Source organism: Pteropus medius, unplaced genomic scaffold (genome assembly GCF_902729225.1).
Source record: "Pteropus medius unplaced genomic scaffold, Ma_sr-lr_union100, whole genome shotgun sequence".
Lineage (NCBI taxonomy): Eukaryota > Metazoa > Chordata > Mammalia > Chiroptera > Pteropodidae > Pteropus > Pteropus medius.
Genome location: NW_024350325.1, coordinates 2221677 through 2235839, shown reverse-complemented (window position 1 = coordinate 2235839; position 14163 = coordinate 2221677). Strand labels below are relative to the sequence as shown.

Below are 14163 nucleotides of genomic sequence, written 5' to 3'. Positions count from 1 at the left end.
GGGAGACCCAAGGTTAGAGTCTGGCACTCAGGGGGAATTAACGTGCTAGGGTGGGCAGTTCTGACTGTATCGATTATCAGCATGCAATACTTAGTCTCTTTGGATTTGGAAGCAGTTTCAGAATGAGATTCGGAACAGGGAAGACCTGGTTGGTAGTTTGTATAACTTGCAAGTTATACCCACTTCAGCAAGTTACTAACCCCTTTCTGTCTCAGTTCTACATTATGAAAATTGAGATGCACTTAGCTCACAATATGATTATAGAAGTCAAATGAGATAATGAATTTGGAAGCACTTTGAAGATGTCAAGGTAAAAATATTGTTATTAATAAAATCACCCAGACGTGGTTCCATAGTATAGTGGTTAGCACATCTAGTTTACACACAGAAGGTCCTGGGTTCACATCCCAGTAGAGCCACAATCCTTGGTCTATGGCCATGCCACCCTGAACAAGCTCAATGTCTGATCTCGGAAGCTAAGCAGGGTCGAGCCTGGTTAGTACTTGGATGGGAGACCACCTCGGAAGACCAGGTGCTGTAGGCATAAATGATAATAAATAACAAAAAATAATAAAACATAAAATCACCCAAAGGAGGTACCTTTATTTACTTTAGAAGAATAATTTCAAATATGGACCCAATCACAAAAATTAAGGGTCTGCCTTTATATAGACGGAAAAAAAAAAAGCTTTTTATTTTGTTTGAATCAGAGTTAACCCCAGGCAACCTTTATTTCAAGCAGCTCTGCAGGGATAAAATTTGATTTAAAATATTTCTTATGAAGAAAGATTGGGACAAATTAATTAGCACAAAGTTGGTGAGTTTGTTGACAGAGTGTGGGTTAGTCGCAACAGAGCTGGTGAATTGATTTACAGCCTAAGTGAGAAAATTCAATTTCTTATTAAAAATGTGTTCTGTAGTCCAATGAACAAACACAATTTTCTATGACAAACATCTTTTCTAAACTTTGTGATTATCGTGGAGCCATATCACACAGGGCCATGCCTCAGGGTTAACTGTTATTTGACTGCTTATCTGCTTGAGGAAAACAGAAACAAAAAGAGAAAAGAAAAAGAAAGAAAACAATAAAACAAGCCACACTCATTTCTCCTTCTTGAATGAGAGTAAACATAAAGAAGAGCTGTAAGAAAAAATGGAGTATGTATAGTTTTAAACTTAAAGCAGTTCTTCTCTGGTTGATCTCCAACAGTTCTTTGTTTTAAATCACCAAATAGAGTTTACAACTGTCTTTCATCTTGGTGAAAAGAATTATGACCCACACACCACTTGAATTTTCAAAATAATTATGGTCAATGTAATGATTTCCTTTTTAGTTTTCCCATCAAATATCATGTCATCTTCTTTTCATTTAACCTAAAACATATTCAAGATATTGAGGATTCTAATTCTAATGCCATACTTATATTTCTTTTACACCTTTTACAGTGAAAACTTTGATAGAACTGTAAGCACTTTTTGATGCTTAGTATCGAAAACATCATTCAATACATTTGTTGAATGAAATGTGGAATTAAATGGTAAAAAAAGAAAACTTGGTGGACTTGTTATTTTACCTTTTTTTTTTTACATCAGTTTGCTATACGTTTTTGGAGAGTAACTTTCCATCTTACTCAATTTAATAATTAATATTAAACCCTTCCAGGGCAGACAGGACTTTCAAAGCATTATAGATGACAATAAAGATTTTTGACACAGCTCTATATTTTAGTAGCTTTCAGACTAATCAGTGAAAAGATATAAAAGAAGAGCTAGACTTAGTACAGACTATAAAGTCTATAGAAATTCATAGTGGGAAGTACATTTAAAATTCATGACAAGGGTATGTGTCAAACTCATTGACACCTTATCAGCATTTCAAAATGACTGTATTAATTGAAGAGATATTTAAGATCAACAATAAATCTTTTTTTAGTAGATTGATACTTAAAGAAAATTTAAAATAAGCCCTAGATAGAATTTTTCAGATGGAAATATTCTTTGAGATCATATAGTCCAATGCTTTAATTTGAAGATAAAAATGAAGGCACAGAGAAGATTCATAACTACCCTGAGGTCACATAGCACATCAGAGGCATTGAATCAAAGCTCTTTAGGCTTCTCTTTGTGTCCAGAAAGATGTTAGTGATATTTCTCTAGAAATAAATGAGAGGAAGTGATGGTGGGACGCTCTCTCCTCCCTAAGGCAATAGGAAAATCCCTCAGCTTTTGTGGAGTTCAACTTTGATGATACTATATTAAAGTTTTCCCATCAAATATCATTGTTTCTAAACTGCATGTTATAGTTTCTTTTCCTTTAACCCAAGGCATATTCAAAATATTGAGGTATTTCAGGGATTATGGGGATATATATCATGGGATACTACGTATAATATAAATAACAAATGTGTTGATGTTGGGTAGGTGGCAGGATGTACAGACCCCTCCTGTGATGTATTTCTTCCTGCTTTTAGGCCACATCGCTGGTGTCCTTGAGAATGCTCTAGCCCAGCTGAGCAAACAGTACAGAGCATCAACAGTGTGCAATGAATGTGCATATATATATAATTCACATTTCCATACATTTATGGTCTTAATTTTTAAAAAGTTAAGGTTAGAATTTCTACAGGGGGTAATGTTGAAACAGTATTTATTGGAACTAAATATACTATGTAGGAATTTACAAAAGTTATGTAGAATTCTGAGGATGCATGTGCTTAGTTTTAAGTGCTTTTTTACTGTCAATTTTACTGAAGTATAATTTACATAAATTAAAACACATCCATTTTAAGGGTAATGCTCAATGAGTTTCAACAAATGCATCTACCTGGGTAACCATTGCCACAATCAAGTTATAGAACATTTCCTGTTCCCCCGAATGTTTCCCGTATTCTTTTAAATTAATCCCTTTATTCTCAGACCCAGGCAACCAGTGACTATTTTTATGTTAGTACAAGTAGTTTTGCCTATTCTAGAATTAATATATTTGGACTCATACAATATGACTCTTTTGTGTTTGGCTTCTTCTGCTCCACATAAGGTTTTGAGATTTATCCAAGTTGTGGCATGCATCAACAATTTGTTCCTTTTTATTTTATCTTATTGTTTCTTTTATTGCTGAATAGCAGATATACGATTCATCGGTTGTTGGACACTCGGGTTGTGTCCAGTTATTAGCTGTTAGGAATATAGCTGATCTGAACATTCTTGTACTGGTCTTCTTTGTAAAAATGTTTTTATTTTCTTGGATAAATGACTAAGGAATGAAATTGCTGGGATATATGGTATTTTTAACTTTGTAAGAAGCTATCCAACTGTTTTCCAAAGTAGTTATACCACTTTGCTCTACCACCTGCCAAGCATGAGTTTTCTAATTGTTCCACATCTTCACTAAAACTTGATATTTTGTCTTTATAATTTTAATTATTCTAGTGGGTGTGAAGTTGAATCTCATCATGGCTTAAATATGTATATCCCTGATAATTAATTATATGGAGAATCTTTTCATGTGGTGATTGGCCATTTGGATATTTCTTTTGGTAGTGTCTAAGTTTTGCTCATGTTTTATTTATTGTCTTAAGAAATTTTTCTCTATCATCTAATTTGTGAAATTTATCATAAAATTGTTCATAATATTCTCTTATTAACTCTTTAAAGTCTATATCATCTGTGATGATGTCCTATCTTTTATTCTTGATTTCATAACTGTGCTTTCTTTTTCTTTTTTTTTCCTTGATTGGTCTGACTAAAGGTTTGAAATTTTATTGACCTTTTAAAAGAACACCTTTTGATTTCATTGATTTTTCTCTGTTGTTTTTATCTTCCATATTATTTTTCCTTTTTCTTTCTTTTACTTACTTTGAGTTTAATTTGTTCCTTTTTTTGATTGCTTAGATAGTTGATTTTAGACCTTTATTTTATAATATAAATATCTAAATATACATATCATGTCAGGCATGATATGTTTTGCTGCATTTCACAAATTTTGGTATATTGTGATTTTATTATCCTTAGGTTAAAAAATATTTTCTAGCTTTTCTTGTAATTTTGTCCTGCCTCATGGGTTATTTAGAACTGTGTTGCTTTTTTTCAAATATTTAGAAATTTTTAAATAGTTTTTTAATTTTTAATTTAATTCCAGTCAGAAAATTAACTTCATGAAAGCAATTCTTTCAAATTTATTGATATTTAAGTGCCAGCGTATGGCTCATCTTGGTGAATTTACCAGTGTAATTGAAAAAAATGTATATTGTGATAATTGCTCAAATTATTTGATAACATTATGAGTGTTTATTATTATTACTGATTTTCAGCTTACTTCTATTAAAAGAGGAATGTTGAAGTCTCTATTTTTCCTTTCAATTCTATTGGTTTTCGCTTCATGTATTTTGAAGCTGTATAATTGCATACATATTTAGTATCATTGTCTTTTTGATGAGCTGAATCTTTTTCATTGTAAAATTTTATTTTTTGTCATTGTAATATTTCTTTTCATAAAGTCTACTTTTCAATATTAATACCATTCCTTTTTTATTATTAGTATTTACATTATACATCTATTTTTACCTTTTTATCTTATCTCTAATATTTAAAATGAGTTTACTGTAAACAGCATATCATAGGTTCTTGCATTTTTATCTAATTCCATTATCTATTTTTTAACGAGGCTATTTAACTCATTTACATTTAATATAATTATCAACAGATTTGGCTTTAAGTCTACTATTTGCTATTTGTTTTCTACTTTCCCATCTATTGTTGGTTGCTTTTCTCCTCTTTTCTTTTGGATTGAGTTTTTTTTCTTTTTCTTTTATTTTTTTTTAGTGTTACATTTTATCATAACTATTGCCTTATTAGTTGCACCTTTTTTTTTAGTGATTGATCAGAGTTTTACAATATGTCTCTTTAATTCTTTGTAGTTTACTTTCAAGTAATATTATACCACTTCACAAATTATGTGAAAGCCTTTGAACAGTACACAAGCAGTCCTTACTTTTCATGGTCCTGATATGCATGAATTTTAGTTATCATGGTTTACTGAGATAACCCCATTTCCCACCAACACAGTTCAAATTTCAGTTACCACAACCTATTAACTAGGAGTAATTAGACAAAGTACAAACTTTGATACTAGTCTTTAGTATGCAAATCAGTACATAATTAACAGATGTGCATCATGACTAGTGAACAGTAACATTGTTTCCTTCAAAGTCTGTTGATGATTAATTAGTCTTTGTGCATTAGTTATTTCTTTCATACACAAAAAAACAAAATGTGTAGTTCTGTCAACTTCTCATCTCCCAGTTATAAGCCTGTACAATTTAACTATTAAAGTACTACTATTGTTGGATAATGGTTCAGGTCACCTTTATTCATTTGGAGACTTGCAGGAAAATATGATAATTTACTTTTTACTAACATACACATAATCTTTACCCAATAGACCAAGGAATTATCTCGACTTTTAAGCCTACTATTTTAGATGAACATTTCCATAGGCTATTGATGCTAGAACTGAAGATCACACAATTTCTTTAGCTGAATTTAGAAGAAAGATTACTTAAAGACTGTAATTGAAAACATTCAGGCATCATTGTAGGAAGAAACAATGAGTAATATGCATACAATATATCGTATTGAACTGTAAAAATAACACGCAGAATTCAAATAGGACGTAAATGGAGTTATTGAAGCAATAACTGACCATGGAAATGTTGACATCACTACCCTTTGAGAGAAACTTAATGAAAGTGAGTGTATTGATGTACATGAGAAATGAGGTTGTTGAAAAAAGGATGAAGGTGTGCCTTAAAAAGTGATGTCAGCAAAAAACTTCACATTAAAGGAAAACTTGAAGGTATTTCACAATATTAAAAACACAAAAATTAAAACTTTGGAAGCTGATGCAGACTCATACAAGAGATTAACAATTTTCTAATAGAAAAGATGCAATTGTAAGTTATACTTTGAGAAGATGGTAAGCACTGTTCAAACTACTCTTGATGTTTTATTTGCAAACAAATCACTTTAATTCTCAATGTTTCTATTGTTTTAAATTATAGCAGACTAAATAAATATTAGTTTTAGGGTTTTTAAAATTTTTCTGTACATTTGTATAACTGATATTAAGAGAGTTTTAGATGTTTTGATAATGTTTTAAAGGTTACACAACAATTGTAATTTTTCCCATTGATTAGAAAACTCACTTTGCATGGTTCCAGCTTGCATGGTTATTTTACAGTCTTACATGATCATACAAAGTGAGGACTTCCTGCACTTCCAATCCTCCTCCCATTTTTTGTGCTTGTCTTTGTCTCTTTGGGCTGCTATAACAAAATACCACAGACTGGGTGGTTTATAAACAGCAGAAATTTATTGCTGACAGTTCTGGATTCCGAGATCAGAGTATCAGCTTAGCTGGGTGAGGGTTACAGATCCCTGTTGTATCCTCACATGGTTGAAGAGACTAGGGAGCATCAGTGGAATCTCTTATAAGATTACTAAACCCATTAATGAGGGCTCCATTCTCATGACCTGATTACCTCCCAAAGGCCTTATTTCCTAATACTATCATTTTTTCAGTTAGAATTTCAACATATGAATGTTTTGGGGACACATATTTAGATCACAACAGTGCTATTGTCCAACATTCTACATCAATATTTTATTTTCATAATATATTATTATTATTTTTGCCTAAAATAGTCAATTATCTTTTGAAGAAATTAAAAAATATAAGAAAAATAGTTTCATAATTATCCACATATTTATCATTTCTGAGGTTCTTTATTCCCTAGCATAGATTCAAGTTTCCATCTGATATCATTTTCTTTCACTCTGAAGACATTCTTTAATATTTCTTATGATGCAGGTCTGCTAGTGATTACTCTTTCAGTTTTTTTGTTGTAAAAAAAAACACCCTATTGAAACTTCATCTTTGAATGTAAAGTTTATTGTTTATAGAATTCTAATTTGGCAATTTTTCATTAGCACATTTTTTTTTCTTTAAATGTTTATTGTCTTATTGGCTTTGTCTTGTATATGTATACCTGAAGACATCTCATCAGAAACAGTGCAAGACAAAGACAATATATACATAAATTTAATCTGTGTTCCTTTGTGTGCAATAGATGTTTTTTCTCTGGTTGCTTTAAAGATTTTCTCATTATCACTTATTTTAATTAATGTGACCATAATGTGCTTTATTAGATGTGTGTGTTTATATTTTTTCAAATAAACTTTTTACTGAAGTATAATATGCATACATACAATAGTCAAAATATATAGATTGGTTAATTATCACAAAGTGAACATGCCCATATAACAATAATCCAAATCAAGATATAAAACATTACCTGCACTGTCGAGGTTCGTTTAAGCCCCTGTCTAGTCACTACTCTGTTTACCTCAAAGAAACTCCTCTCCTGATTTTGCATACCATACATTAGTTTTGCCAGATTTTAAATTTTATATAACTGAAATTATAATTTTACTTGTGGCTTTTGCTCTGTGTTATATTTGTGAGATTTAACATATGTTGCTGAATGTAGAAATCTTTTTTTGCATTTATTATTGTTGTTCAAATAATCTCCACAAGTACTTATCACTATATTGCTGATGGATTTTTTTAGTTGCTTCCATTTTTTACTTACATCAAATAATGTGGCTATTAACATTCAGGTACATGACTTTGAGTATACACATGTATGTATTAATTTCTGTTGAGTATGTTCTTAGGATTGAAGTTGCTGGGTCATAAGGTATGAAAAGGTTCAGTTTTAGTATCAAAAAAAAATTCCAAAATAGTTGTTCCAATTAGACTTTCACCAGCAGTATATAAGTGTTCCAGTTACTCCACATCCTTGCAAACACTTGGTATTTTCAGTTTTTAAGTTTTTGTTATTCAGGTGTATGTATACATATAGTTATACTAACTTTTTTTTGTGTGTGTGTGTATTTCCCTGAAGGCTAATGAGAATAAATCTTAATCTAGTTTTATAAGTGCACACATTTTCTTAATTTTGAACTCTGAGTCTCCTTAGACCATATCTGGTCCCATTTTAGTAACCTTGTATCACTTGTAATATTTTAAAAAGTTTAAACCAAATATTAATGTCTCATTTACCATTCATAGTACTAAACTTTCTTTCACCTTCTTTTTTACTTCTTGAAGCTTATTCCTAAGCTCCTGTATGACTTCATATTTTTTTGTGTCCAGGGAGAACAGGTAGTAATGAAAGAAAGCAGTTTTCTAATACAAGAGAGAGCATCCTGACAGACAAGGGTAATTGGGAAGTTATTTCATTTTCATGATACTGATGGCTCTGGACTGTTGTCCACACCTGCTCTAGTCTCTGGAAATGCAGGTAGACAGCTGAGACTTCATCTTTAGGGAGAAACCTGTGGTCTTGGGTGGCCAGATAGGCACCACTTTCAGAACCTTAAAAGGGTATAGCTCCAAGCTCCATTCCTCTTACCAATAGGAGACAGTTCCATCTGTATATCCTCTATAAAAGTCCATTGACCCTTCTTGAAGCCCTTTCATGAGGGAGATTAGATGGCCACTTGTGACCTACATGTCTCTGTGGCTATTCTAGGCCCACAAATGACCTGAGAATCTCTGACACATCAACTCTTTGGGATCCAGGTGTGATCCAAATTTCATAGACTTTTTAAGTGTACTGGTGGTGGCCTTACACTCCCCACCTCTCATACAATCACACAGATTGAAAGAAAGATAAGAGGGCGATTCTCTGGCTTTCTGAATGCTCTCTTTCAAATTCTCTGTCCTTTATTTTATCTTTTCATGGTGGGTAAAAGTCTAAACCAATTCTATGTGGTATAGTGTGGGAAAGTCTGGCACTAGAAATATAGCTCCCTTTGAACTTGGCAGTTAAAATATTATCTCTTTGATCTGAGCTATAAATTGTCTCTCTGATATTTCTGTACTCTAACTCAGTCCTTGAGTAGGAGTTAGGGAGGGATCAGCAGTTACTCTGTACTTCTGTGTGAACTTTGGCTCACTTTTGGTCCTTCAAAGTTTCTTTCTGTCTCATAATTTTTTCCCTTAGACTTCTATGGCTGAATACCTGATTTCTATATATTCCCAATTTAAGTTGCCAAGGAGAGGAATCCCACTAGATCATTTTGTGTGTGTGTGCAGAACTTTTTAATGCCATACCATCTCCCAGGCTGCTGGGTACTCTGTAGATTGACCTAGCTATGTTCTATTCTGTTGTGGCTGAAGTGGGGAGGGGGTCAATTGGAAGCCCATAAAAAATTAGAGCATGTGAATCAGTGGGGTTTTTGATGCCTCAGAATCCTGGTATTGCTCTGACCTGCCATCTGTAGCATGTGACTATTACGCAGTATTTCCAGTTACTGTGATGGGTTTTTGCTGCCTTTGCATCTTGTGACCAATAACATGAGAATGCAAAATCCTGGGGTTTGGAGTGCAGTGTGTGGTACTGGAAGTAGGTGTTTCTCTGTGTGAAACTAAGAAAAATATAGCCAAGGAAACTGTTTGTTAGTGCTGTTATTTTGTTTCAGTATGAGTCTGGTTGGATGATCAAAATAGATGAGAAAGCAGCATGGCATGGAGGGGCAATAATCGTGTTCTGTGGCCTCCGGGAGATCCAAGCCTGACATTGAGAGAGCTATCATCTCACTACACCTCTTTCTTTCCATCATGGTGAGATCAGGTAGAGTTTACTAGAGATATTCATGTGTATATTACCTGTAATTCTTGAATAGGCTTCTATCTTGGTTGCAGGCAAATTATAACTTTAAAATTTAGCAGCGGGTTAAGATGTTTTTAAATTAACTTGATAATGTTAAACTTGATGTATTTTCCCAGCACCGTCAGCGATTACTTGTCTTTTATCTTTTGATTATTTATGGACGTCCTAGAAATTTAGCCCCATGATATGTGTTTTTTTTCCCTTGGAATTTCTTGATAAGAATTTTAAAGTTGACATGATTATGACCACAAGTATAAACAAATGTATAAAGAAGTTGCAATGAATTGTAAGACGGCTATAATGCATGATGCGTAACCAATAAGGATGTAATTAATACTTGCATAAAGAAGTGGAATAATATCAGCCCAGAAACTATAAATTTTAGGATGGTGTTTGGATATTTGAGAGCAGTGAATTTTCACAAATGGAATGGTTAATCATTTTGGTGCATCTTGGGGAAAAAAATTAAGCAATTATTCAACATGATCCACTTCCTAGCATCATCCTCGCAAGGTCTTCTGAGATAGCACAGCAGTCACAGCTGCTAATAGGCCTTATATCTATTAAGTTATTAGCATTTTATCTTGATACACTGATGGAATAAGCTTCAAAACTATTTAACAGAGTATATAATAAACTTCAGCTGCCAAATGCTAGAGTTAACTATGTGGAGAGCGGGTTGTATGTAAATCGACAGGGTCCTTGCAATCTGTGAGGCCAACCAAGGGTTGCCTCACCTCTACAAATCCTCCTAAGAATGGGAAGTAGGAACTGATCTGAGAACAATGTGGGTGTTGAGATGCAAATGATTTTACCAGGCTGTGTAGGGTGGGGGTTACCCTAGGGAAAAGTAAATGATTATAGTAGGATGTAGAGGTTGGGTGGGGACTATCTCATTTTAGCCAGCAAATGTATGCTCTTGTAAAAAAGCAACTTGCAAAAATAAAATCTTTCTCTACTCCATCATCAGTGGATATTGGGCCTCCTGATCCCAGCTTTCCGTCTTCTTTATTTTTTCAATCTCCCACCATTCTCTCTCAGGATTATTTTCCAGGGCTGCACTGGACATGGCAGGATTTACCACTTGCTGGACGTGGCATAACTATTAGGACCAACATGAGCATTTAGACATTGCAGTGCAGCACACAAGCATTATTAAAATTAGAAATCCAATCAGACTCCATATAGAGTCAAAGAATGCCAGTGTTTGGGGACCTTGGAGATGGTCTATTTCATTCAATTTTGTAAAAATGAAAAATGAGACACAGGGAAAGGGAATGAGTTAGCTAAGTTTATTCAGCAGGTTTAAGGCAGAAACACAATAGGATCTCAGTCCTCCTGCTTCTCAGTCCTAGGATTTTCCCACAATGTTGTACTTGCTATTTAGTTGCCAGTTGCTTTATTTTGCTTTCTACCCTATGTATTTTGCCATTGTAATCTTATTAAGATTCTATTCTTTACCCCAAATGTTTACATTTCTTACCATTATTCTCTCTCTAAATAAAAATACTGGTTGTTATTGGAAAGAAAAACTACTCTGCTCCTCCTGTGTGTTTCTCATTTGTTCTCACATTAGTATTACACAACAATTCTGATACTAGATGTGCAGGCTTCCCCCCCACCCTCGCCCCCCCACCAAGCAATTCTGTGACACCAGCTGATTCTGTGTCCACCAGTTTAACTCATTCTGCACTATCTACCTGGAGATAGCATTAGATCCCACAGGTTAAGGGCTAAGTCTCACAAGACTTCCCATCCCTCTCCCTTTAGATGTCAATCACAAGTCTAAATTGTTACCTGGGCTTCTGATCGATCAGCTACAAATCAAAGGTTCCCTTGATAGTCTCCTCAACCTTCATTATTTGCTAGAATAGCTCTTAGCACTCAGGGAAACACTTACTTATATTTATCAGTTTATTATATAATAAAGGATAGAATAAATATAGATGAACAACTAGATGAAGAGCTATATAGGGTTAGGCCTGGGAGGGTCCTGAGCACAGGAGCTTCTGTTCCCGTGGAGTTTGGGTGCATTATCTCCCTGGTACGTGGATGTGTTCACCAACCTGGAAGCTCTCCAAACCCATATGACTGGAATTTTTATGGAAGCTTCCTCATATAGGCATGATCAACTATTAACTCCATTTTCAGCCCCTCTCCCCTCTCTGGAGAATGAGGGGTGAGTCTGAAAATTCTAAGTCTCTTCTCTAATCGTGGCTTGGTTTTTCTGGTGACCAGCCCCTATCCAGGAGCCCAGCCAGAGTCACCTCATTAGATCAAAAGACATTGTTTTCACCCAGGAAATTCCAGGTGCTTTAGGAGCTCTGTGTCAGGGATAGGGTCAAAGACCAAATATTAGAACAAAAGATGCTCCCAGTGCTCCTATCACTGAGGAAATTGCAGGGGTTTTAGTAATTATGTGCTAGGAACTGGGGGCAAAGATTTTATTTTTTTATTTCACTATTATTATAAACAAGTATTCTATCACTTTGCATTTAGTATAATGTTAGAAATAAATAAAAGTTATGGGTTTTTGGAGCATAAGAGTAGCTCAAGTCCTTTGGGGCACATCAGAAGGAGGCTAAATGACAGCTACACTCTAAGTGGACAGAAAATGACTCTGATGGACTATCACATATTTGACATTATTGAATAGACCCATTAATCCTCACTTTTTTTGAAAGTGATGGATTTTAGGTCTTACCATACTTGTATTTAAATTTTTTTACTTTGAAATAATTATAGGTTCAGAAAAACTTGCAATAAAAAAAATGTACAAGAATATCTTACGCACTCTTTACTCATTTTTCTCCCAGTGGCGACATCTTCTATGACTACAGTGGGATATCAAAATCTGGAAAATAACATAGGTACAATTCACAGAGCTTATTCAGATCTCAATAGTTTTACATGCTCTCATTTCTGCATGTGTGTGTGTGTAGTATAGTTTTATACAATTTTATCACATGTGTAGAGTTGTGTCATTAACATCAAATCAAGATAAAAAACTGTACCATTATCATGACTCTCTCATGCTCTTGGGAGCCACATCTACTCCCTTCCTCTGTAGCTCTTACCCTTGGCATAACTATTCTGTTCTCTCCATCTCTATAATTTTATTTCAAGAATTTATATAAATAGAATCATACACTGTCTTATGTTCTTTAAATGAAAGGAACAAGTCACAGATATTTTTAGCTCTGCAAAATAATTTTTAATCATTCGTTTCGTCCTGTCTTAAAAAAGTTCTTTGTTTTCTTTTCCATATTTTCTGATGTTAGGATAGAAAAATAAGATCCCCCCAAAATTATTCCATTTTTTCCACTTGAAGCATTTATTGCTTCTTTTTTTCTTTCTCTGTTTTCTTTTTTTTATCATGCAAAAGTAACTTCTTATTCTTTACTTCTAAGAAAGCTTTGAAATGAGTCATTAATATAGTCTTTAATGAAAACCCAGATTAAGTTTTTCAAAAAAAATTATATGCATTTTTTGGGCCTTTATAATTGTTTATCAAAATGGAAATAGTTATCTAAAACACAAAATACAAAATGAACTTGCTTCACAAATACATCATCTGAGAAAGTAGCCCCTCTTCCAAATGTCCGAGAATATTCTTTATATTCACTCCCTTTTTGTTCAAATTCTGGATCTTTTACAAATTTCTGTAACCAAGGTAATAAAGTGTGAAACCAAGTAATTGTTTACCAATTGAAATCGATATTAATGATGGCTCCTGGGAAGTTACCTATACAGCTATTGTGCTGTATCTAGGGTCTTGCTAGCTTTGTTGAGTTTTACAAGGGATTCCCTAAGTACTAAATACAAACTTTTTGATGCACATAGGAAGCACTTTGTATTAATATAGTTAAGAGACTCTACCTAACCCTGATGAAAAATTACTTAAAAGCAACAGAGGAGAGATTCCTTATTTTAAAGTAAATGAACTATTGGGAGTAATTACGAATAGTCCAACTGTAATTGGATTTAATGAGACTGAATAGAAACAAATTAGACATAATTGTAAGTTAAGCAAAAGTCAATTAAATCTTTATAATTTTAACTTTTCAAAAGTTATTGAATTAAATGACCGGGATTTATTAGCAAAGGAAATAAAGTCATGAAGGATATTTCCAGGAAACTGATATTTTTTTGAGGAGAAAGGTATTGTTTCATTTAAAGATTAGAGTTCAGTGAAAATCAGCTTAATCAATTTTGCAGCCTTAGTAGTTTAATAATTTCAAATAAAGTAATTATGCAAATTTATGGTTTTATCTACAAAGTGCTGCTGAAGTCGTTTAAAGGAATGAAGAAGAAGAGAATTTATTTGATAGAATAAAATAACACATTCATAAATCTCAGTGAATTCTGGTAGTTTGGAATAAAGATATGGTTGCTCTTATTCAATATTGACTTCAGGGCAGGGTTA

The 14163-nt window shown here is 33.5% G+C and overlaps 1 pseudogene; it reads left to right on the top strand.

Annotated features, from left to right (window-relative positions):
* Positions 1-428: 428 nt before the first annotated feature.
* Positions 429-544, top strand: LOC120583909 (uncharacterized; annotated as a pseudogene).
* Positions 545-14163: the final 13619 nt, after the last annotated feature.